At 40.3% G+C, this 8,910-nt stretch overlaps 1 protein-coding gene across 11 annotated transcripts in view; it reads right to left on the reverse strand.

Moving 5' to 3' along the window:
- The window catches only part of LOC113009932 (rho GTPase-activating protein 12-like), a 60,989-nt gene extending 54,796 nt beyond the window's left edge, over positions 1-6,193 (reverse strand). For 10 of the 11 annotated variants that reach the window (XM_080293153.1, XM_080293151.1, XM_080293152.1 and 7 more), the window contains exon 1: positions 5,997-6,193. The gene's annotated coding sequence lies outside the window, so the exon portion shown is untranslated. The remainder of the gene's footprint in view (positions 1-5,996) is intronic. The other variant, XM_026148607.2, reaches the window with a different exon arrangement.
- Positions 6,194-8,910: the final 2,717 nt, after the last annotated feature.

An 8,910-nucleotide genomic window follows, 5' to 3' on the forward strand; every position in this document is an offset into this window, starting at 1 on the left:
ACACTAAACAGGAGTCAGATAAAAAAAACAAAAAAACTCTGTAGTCTGCACAGAGTTCAGATGCACGACCGCCTTTCTGGGAATAACTGAGCAAATGGCGTGCCTAACCTGCTAATATTAAGGGGCTCTACAAGCATCGTTTGCCCAGTGAAATAATCACAGTGGCTGGAAGGTTTGGGGACTCAAGACAGTGAGATGAGATTTAATTTCCTGCCATCCCTCCACCCCTTGCAGGGTTTTGGTCTTCCCTCAAAGAAAAACCACATGGGTCATAAAAATCTAATCTCAACCAGTTTGTTTTTCCAATGTGAGGTTTAATTTACTCAAGCATGAAACACATTTTTGCTCATAATCAGCCAGAAATAACAGGAACAAATTTAGACAACAGACTCTTTGTCTTATATATGTGAACCAGTCAAATGCCTGTTTTCCACTAGTACCTACTCAGATTTTACTCTACTCGACTTGGTTTTGGTCTTATTCCATTACAACTGAGTACCACCTTAATGTGCTTGGGGTCATTGTAGCAATGTGACCAAAAGTCCCATGACGTCGTGGCAGTGGTATACCTGCTGCGCTTTCTGTGGCTTTTTGTCAGACTCAGAGACCACGGTATTGGTTTTTGTGCAGCCATTTCCCTCGTTGCTAGGTTTTGAAAATGGCAGTTTGAGTTTTGAGAAGAAGTCGTTCTCATGACTCGGCTCACTTGGAACCTCAGCCAAGGTACCAAAAAAGTACCTCTTGCGCAGAAGACGCTATTTTGTCCGCAAAGCTTGTCAACTACTCAACAAGCAGTAGTGAAACTTGTAAAAGTGCAACACAAACCAGAAATGGAGACCATTCACCTTCAGAGTAAAAGTTTTGCCTTTTGAAACACCCTTGATGCAGCTTTAGGACACAAATTTGACTCTGAAGGCAAACCTTCTCCATTTCCAGTTTGCATCACACTTTTTCAAGTTTCACTACTGCTAGGTGGGTAGTTGAAGAGTCGCCATCTTCTGTGGAAACTAAAGATGACCTCAGCAATTCTGTAGAAACCAGAGATTGCAACAGGTTCATTAATCAGTCTCTATGCCTGTGGCACTGAGGCCTTATATGCCAAGTGACCCTTGAAAGAACAATTTTGATTCAGAAAAAACATACCTTTGAATGTTTCCTTCTCACTGTTTTTAAATTTAAGACTGATTTTAAACTAGAGTACAGCTTTTAATTACTAAGTTAGGTAAACCTCAAGTCATACAATGCTAAACATGTAAAAACCAACAAATCATTTAAAGTTTGTGGGTTCCTTTTTAACATGTAGCTTTAAAAAAAGTGATGATTAATTATGAAAAAGGTGTCAAAAATGCAATCCCTCTATGAGAGAGTCTGGCATGTTGGTTCTGAAAATACCCTTTGAATTAAAATGAGGAAGACTACAAACAAAACAGACAATCAACTTAATGCTCCAATTCGTCATATGGAAAGGTCTTTGGAAGATTAAGTACCTGGGGGTTGTTGTCTCTTTCACTTATCCCCCACTAAGATTAAGCTACAGCTTCAGTGCTGCTATTTAGCAAACAAATCTTCTCAGAGTCCAATCAGCAAAATCAGAAGACGACCCTTAATTCAGAGTGATGGTAATAAGATTTGCAGTGGGAGACAGAGTGGATGGGTGGGTCCCATGAAAGCAGGACCTCGGCTGAAGTGTGTGGAAGTGTTGGAACTGATATGTATGTTTAAAAATCCGCTGCTGTCAGCACATGCAGGAAACACACCCTCACAGTTTCTCTTGCCTCAGCAAAACAGAAATCAGCACACTGCAAATACTCTCTCATTGTGAGCACATTAAATATTTCAACTGAAACAGGGACGAGTGAAGCACCAGCAGCAGCAGCAGCAGCGGCGAAATTCCTCTGCATCGAGTCTCACATGACTCTTGTTAGCCAAGTTCAGACTGTTGATTCAGAGCCGGGCCACTGGTGATTAGTTTAAGTTATTTTCATCAGAGAAAGCAAATTCCCATTGTGGAGGTATTTAAAGGGAACGGGGTTGGGGAGAGATGGCAATCAGCCGCACTTTCCTCATTTAAGCACTAATACAGGCTGAGAACATGAACTTTTCAGAAACATAAGTTACTCAATTTATTCAGCATCATGGTCTAAACTTGATAATCTTTCTGCTTCCATGCCTTTAAATATGATTAGGGTGACTGTGCACCCCCCCCCCCCCCCGTTCCCCTGATCTTTTATATTTAAACAAAAGCCAACACATTTACTTTCAATATGTTTTCTTTGGTCTTTTAGAGATGAAATCTTGCTATAAATGACTTGCCATTTAGACTATGCTGTATATATAAAAAAAAAAAAGGTAGGTGTAATAAGCCAGAGCTTCAACCCACATCTTAAGTAATGTGTGTTCAATTCAATTTAAGTCTTTGCTGTTGGACATTTATTTTTATAGCTTTGGTCGTTTGCTTTTCTCTTATTAATGAACAAAGAAATATCATTATCCCGTCAGCCTGACAAGCATCGTGTGGCTCAAAAAGATGTGGTAATAACGGGTGTATTCTACACTATGAAAATGAACAACTTTAAGAGTTTTAACAGTCACTGGAGGAGGAAAAATGGACATGAATGAGGCCATGAAAACAAATCAGAGCTTCCATTTATCCTTAATAAATGTACTTACTGCAAGGGGAAATGTGAGAAATATACATTAAAATAAAAAAATACTGATTATAACAAACCATCTTGTTTGTGGTTTTTAAGTTGGATATATAATATGGAGAGAAATATGTCTCATAAGGGTTACAAATGCATATGACATTATCCACCAGCGTACACTAAGATTAACAAATGTGTGCAGTGATTTGTGTGTAATGTTTGAGGACTCACAAGCACGTGCTTCGATGAATCAAATAAGCTGCTGCTGCATCCTGAAATGTTTTTCTGCTGGGGAAAGTCAGTGAGTGCTCAGCTGCAGATGTGGAAACACTGTGGTTGTGTTGATGTTAATTTTACCATTGTACAATAACAGCAGGCTAACATTAAGGAAGGAATACGGAGGAAGCCCAGATGATGGACACAGCTTACATTTGTGGATCTGCAAAGCTGGCAGCATGAAATTTGTCTCACAACCCCCACACGGGGGTCATTTACACTTGTATGTATCGAAAGGGTTACAAATGCGTACGAATCATCCACATTTCTGCATGATATAAAAACTGCCAATGAACTCTCAGCATCAGTTACTTGTCTCATGCAAGCATACTCTTTGCTCCACATTTAGTTTGCTGGGATGTGATCTGCCTCATCTTAATCTGTATTTTTATTACAACTGGTGGCCCCACAGTACGGAAGGTGTGAACAGCAGGTGGGTGGGATGTCAGATCACAGATATCTGCTCTCACTGACATCATTCAGAGCCAAGGAGAGAAAAAAAAACTTCAGAGTTTTTAGAGCCGTCTGAAATGCGAGCTTTTGGCTCTTAGGTAGTACAAGCTGACCTCATTATTAGAAACTTTGGTCACATCTATTAGAACTATCCAACTTTGTAACACAAAGCGCAAATCACTCTGGCCTGTGGGCGCCGATCAGATGTAACAGAACATTAGCATGAGTCTCGAAAAGCACTAATTATTTTCCACTGGGTCATTCACTGTTCAGATGTCAAGAGCACATGCGTGTGTTTGCTCTTGCTGCCAACAACAGCTAGCAAAAGAGGCTGTGATGATGGAAATAATGGGTGGACATGGAGGAAGTTGCTCAAGGTTGGATGGTCAGTCTCTTTGGCAAGACCAAGGCTAAGGGCAGTGACCGCATATCTGTGACACTGCAACCTTATAGACGTCCTGATTGCCTGTTTACAGGCACAGTTTGTTAAAATGGGGTATGGGTATTTACATTTATGTCCAGACCCACTTCACCACTAGAAGAGACACATAGCTAATACTCTTAAAAACATGGTGATAATCAGGGATGCACCACATATCAGATATTTGGATCCAATATCAGTCTGATCCCATCTCACAAAGTTAGACTGGTAACAATGAGCTTATTTAAGGAATCCATCTATTGAATTAAATTCTGTGTTGTTAGCTGCAGAACGATGGTTGCAAAATGGAGAGGTAAGTTAGCAAAGAAGAAGCTAAAAGCAAAGCTTTAGCAGTTTGGATATTTTAGAGGGATTTGGGTTCAGTTTGACCCTTGGTAAATCTTTACTGCGACCATGTTTTTTTTTTTAATTATCTAAATTATCATCTAAATGATGTATGTGGTTCCTCTTAGTTGTCAAGCTCTTTGTTTAGCTTTCTGGCTCTTAAATGTCCCATTTCAAGCCACTGCAAACAGCTTAAAAAAACAACAACCACAAAACACAAAAAGAAAAACAAACTCACAGACACACAAAGCAACCCAGTGGAACAAAAAGTAGTAAAAATGTTATTCGCTACAGAGCCAAACATTTCCCTCAGGAGTCGGTAGGAACCAAAAATATTGGCTTTACATTCACCAGAGGACCACAAACACATCTCCAAATGAACCATAATTCTATCAAATAAGCAATTGTTTGTGTCCAGATTTATGTGTCAATGTTATGTTTATACTGCCCATATCTATATTTTGCTTTTCACTTGTTTGGAGCAGAAAAACCACAGTTACCAGCAAACAGCTCACAAACAAAAGTCAGAATAGTTTCAGAGTGGGGGAAAAGTGAGGACATAAAATAGACCCTTTAATGTGTAAAACTAATTCTCGATGTATCTATTTGTAACAAGCAGAAGCAGTGCACTGTGCCCCGTGCACAAAGAAGCCACCAAATATAGGCCCAAGCTGCCTCAAACAGCCTGGATCCAGCACTGGCTGTCCTACTTTGACACTGGCTCTCACCATAATTTTCTTCTAGAGAAATCAAAATCAGCTCCCCACGGCATCCCCCCACCCTATCACTGTTAAAGCCACAGCCTGAACCACTTCGACCAACTACGGCCAGCTGCAGCTCCCTCAATCGAGAAAGAAAGAAATCAGAGTACACATTTTAAGCAAAACACAAATAAAGAACATGTTAAAGGCATGCTGGCCACAATAAGACCAAGAGGTTTTATAGAAAATCTCTCTTCTGTTCACCACGTGAAGCTCTGTCACCAGCAAGGTTTTCTCAAGCCCATCATTACAAAAATAAAGTAAATAAAAACAGTAAAACTGCTTTAACAGTCTCTTTAAATTGGTTGCTTTTTCACTTCATAAACAAATATTGCTTTATTTTCATAAATAGCAGATTTGGGGGAGAGTATCCAAACTCTCAAATAACTAACTACTTGCTCAACTGACACTCACTTATGCCCTTTAAAAAGTACAGGTTTAGTTTTAAGGTCAGAAAGACTTTCATTAATGGCATAGACACATCTGCTTCTAAATCACCTCAAAACTTAAGAGAATGAACATTTTTGAAACAATTAAAGGTTCTTCATTATAATTCATGATAGGACTGTGTCGTTGAGGTGATGATTATAGGCTCTACTGTGATTTAAACGGCAGCTTTCAAACCACGAGGATCAGATCAACTTTAAAAAGCCATTTATCACTATTTCATATATTTAAAAAAGTGTGAGCGGGAGGATTTCTGCTCTATGGCAGATCCATTTCACTGCTCTCAGGTAATAAGGTTAACCCTGCCAGTCAAAAAGTACTATAACACATCTGTTTAAGACACTCCTTAGAAAAGTAAACACTGATTTCTGCGCTTTCTTAACGCTAATTTAGAAGGTATTCCCAAAAGGATTCAAGTTTCTCTGATTTTTTTTTAATATATATTAGGTCTGAAAGTAGCTTTGGGCTCTTTTGTGGGTTCAGAGCTTTAACCTTCACCTTAACGTCACGTTTTGTGGTCTTAACTCTCAGTTTCAGCTCGCAGGTCTCCTCGGTCTTGCTTTAATCTGCCCTCTAACGTTAGCTAGCTAATTAGCTTTCAGGGCTACAGCATTCCTCAGTGTCCCGCACTGAGGCACAGATACGCACCTTCACCTACCTCCTCCGCTTGCTCCCAGGGGGGAACACACCGACACGACGGTGCTCCCGGGTGTAGTTAAACTCCCAGTAAACTTCCCCGTCGACCGACCACCATGTGAAACTATTTCCCTACTTGTCAGGTTTGTCGGAGAGCGGCGTTCCAGTCCGTCCTGCTCTTCCCTAGCCGGTGTGTAATCTACAGCAGTGCTCGCTCCCGTGGAGTCGCTTGCCCCGAGAACTTCGCAACTACCTTCAAGCAAAGATCGTCTATGCAGACAAGACGTGCTATTCTATATATTTTCCGGAAAACACAAAAATAAAACTTTCCGGTTTAACTAATTGTAAGTTACCATAGTCACCGGTCTTGTACATGCACATTTAACAAAATAATTAAACTTAGCACTATTTTATCAGGCAATGCTGTAGTTGTAAGTGGCTAATGACTAATCACTAGCTATCGTAGTGAGACCTCTTCTCTTGTTTGTGAGTTATACACATGGTTCGAACTTTCAGGTGTTCCGGACACAAAAGGGGATTTAGCGCAACCTGGCGGTGATGACCGCGAACTGCAAATACATTGTGCGTAATTGTGTCTGCTTTTAAAACGAAAAAAAAACTTTTAGTTCATGGCACACATACAATGTGCTAATCAGCCCAATGTGCTGTCAAGTGAGTGACCAGCAAATGAACAATCAATCAACTATCATTTTACGGTTTACAAAATGCCCATTCCTTTCCCTGTGTGTTACAATTCACAGACCATCTACAAATGGGACCAAAAGCTGCACTGTTCTACATCAAAAGTTTTACACTACTTTTAACTTTGTCTTATTTTTATAAACACTATAAAGACAAACTCATCCAGTTGGCCAGTTTGAACCCTTTAGTGGGCCATTTTGGACCCCAGGCTGCATGTTTGACACCCATGGCTTGAGGCAACAGCAGAAATCAAAGTCATTGATGTTTATGAGGCATATTTGGCCAAGATTTTACTTCAAATGAGCCTTTAATGAACCATCTATTTAAAAAGAAAAAAGCATCAGTATTCCCTCAGGAGTTATTACAGGTTTGTTAGTATGCATGGATCACAGCGGCTCTACAAAAGCACAAAAACTGCAAAGGTTTTGTAAAGATACAGTATCGCAGAAAGTTGATTCTGCTGATCTGGACATTGTGTTTTCAGTGGGAGAAATGTTTCATTACTCATCAAAGTGACTTCTTCAGTCTCAGCCGACTGCAGGTTTCCCCAACTTTATAAACAGTACATTTGCATAAAGACCAAACCTAGCACCACTGATTAACAATGGGGTCATGAGGTCAGTTTCATGATCATTAACATGCAGACTGTCATGACCACTGATCAATGGCCAAGAAACAATAGAATTTTACTATTTACAACTTTAACATCCTGAGTCTGGGGGAATCAGGTGTCCCACTGTGGCTGGGACATCCCCGGCATACTGAGAAAATGTCCTATATTTTCACTTGTTTTAGTTGTTGTGCTGGGCGACACACTGCACACAGGTTTGAATCCACCAGCCGACTGGCACTTTTCTGTGTTTGCAAACTTTTCAAAGATGGGTTCAGTCATCAGGACAGCAAGTATATCCCCTGTCAGTTCTTAAATATAATGGGCAGCAAGTTGCTTCTCTAAGACCACTGCTGGTCCCTCTCCTCCTTGGCCTTGTGTTTACACACACCTAAATGCTTCAGACCAGCAAACTGCCAAGACCTTTGCTTTAGTCAAGGCGCTCACACTTGCAAATGATCACATGCTACTTGTCCTCTTAATTCACGATGAAGCAGTAAGGTGTACTGCTTCTGCACTTTGGCTTCATCTTCATGCAATACGTCATGTATTTCATTCATCTGAGGTCGTATTCACCAAATTTTACGCCCTTCTTTAATTATATGTAAAACCTGAACTGACAGAGGGTGTACTTTCTTTTTGCCATGACTGTAAATTGGATTTATTGGTGATTCTAAAATGGCTGTAGGTGTGAGTTGCTGTCTTTCTGTGTTAGCTAACTGCAGCTTTCCTCACAGCAATTTTCACACTTTGTAAAACCATCTAGTGGGCTGATGCCACTCAGTGGCAAATCCCTCCACTTAAGACTGGGGAAATATTTTATATGTACCTGGATTTGCTTGAAGTGACTGTGTTAAAGCATGAAAGAAGACCCCATCTCTAATTCCAGGAGAGTTCTCAGAACAAAGCCACAAACCAAAAAAAAAAAAAAAAGTAGTCGACCAGTGTATGTACGTAAAAGAGAAACAGGCACGTGAAACCCATCTCCACATTCACAAGAGTCAAATGACAGAACACAGAGGGGGCAGTTTTTTTTCCTCATAATTATTTAATCACACATACATTTACATCATGCAGTCAATCCAAAACTGATCTCATTAACGTCCCGTCTCCGTCCGTATCAGAGCCCAGCCATTTGTGCCCCAGTTCTCCAGGAATGATCCAGTACCTTGTCCACTGATGGAGCCCCAAAACTGTCCTTTTAAAAACTGACCAACTATTACACAGTAATAAAAAAAAAGTGGCTACACTTTTAATTTAGAATTAATGCAAAATTTAATTTAGGTAAACACACGTATTTATCTTTTTGCTGTATTTATTCCCCATTTCGTGTCCAGTTTTGGTGGGAGGTCAAAGGATGAACATCTTGAGGTCCACGCGGCAATGTCTCAGCTAAATCTAGAAGGTTACACAGATGGTATAAACCGTCTCCATAAGACACCAAACACTGTCCTGTCATAGATGCAGGGAGCTACTCCTCCCTGCATCTTGCAGAGCGTAATTATTACAACTGAATACACTTCAGCGACAACAAGCAGTTGTCAAAACTTTTCTTCCCCTCCTCCACTCAAAAACAGCCACATGTGGAGTGTTTTTTAATCTGAGTGCAGCTAA

This window comes from Astatotilapia calliptera, chromosome 18 (assembly GCF_964374335.1).
Source record: "Astatotilapia calliptera chromosome 18, fAstCal68.1, whole genome shotgun sequence".
NCBI classification, from domain to species: domain Eukaryota; kingdom Metazoa; phylum Chordata; class Actinopteri; order Cichliformes; family Cichlidae; genus Astatotilapia; species Astatotilapia calliptera.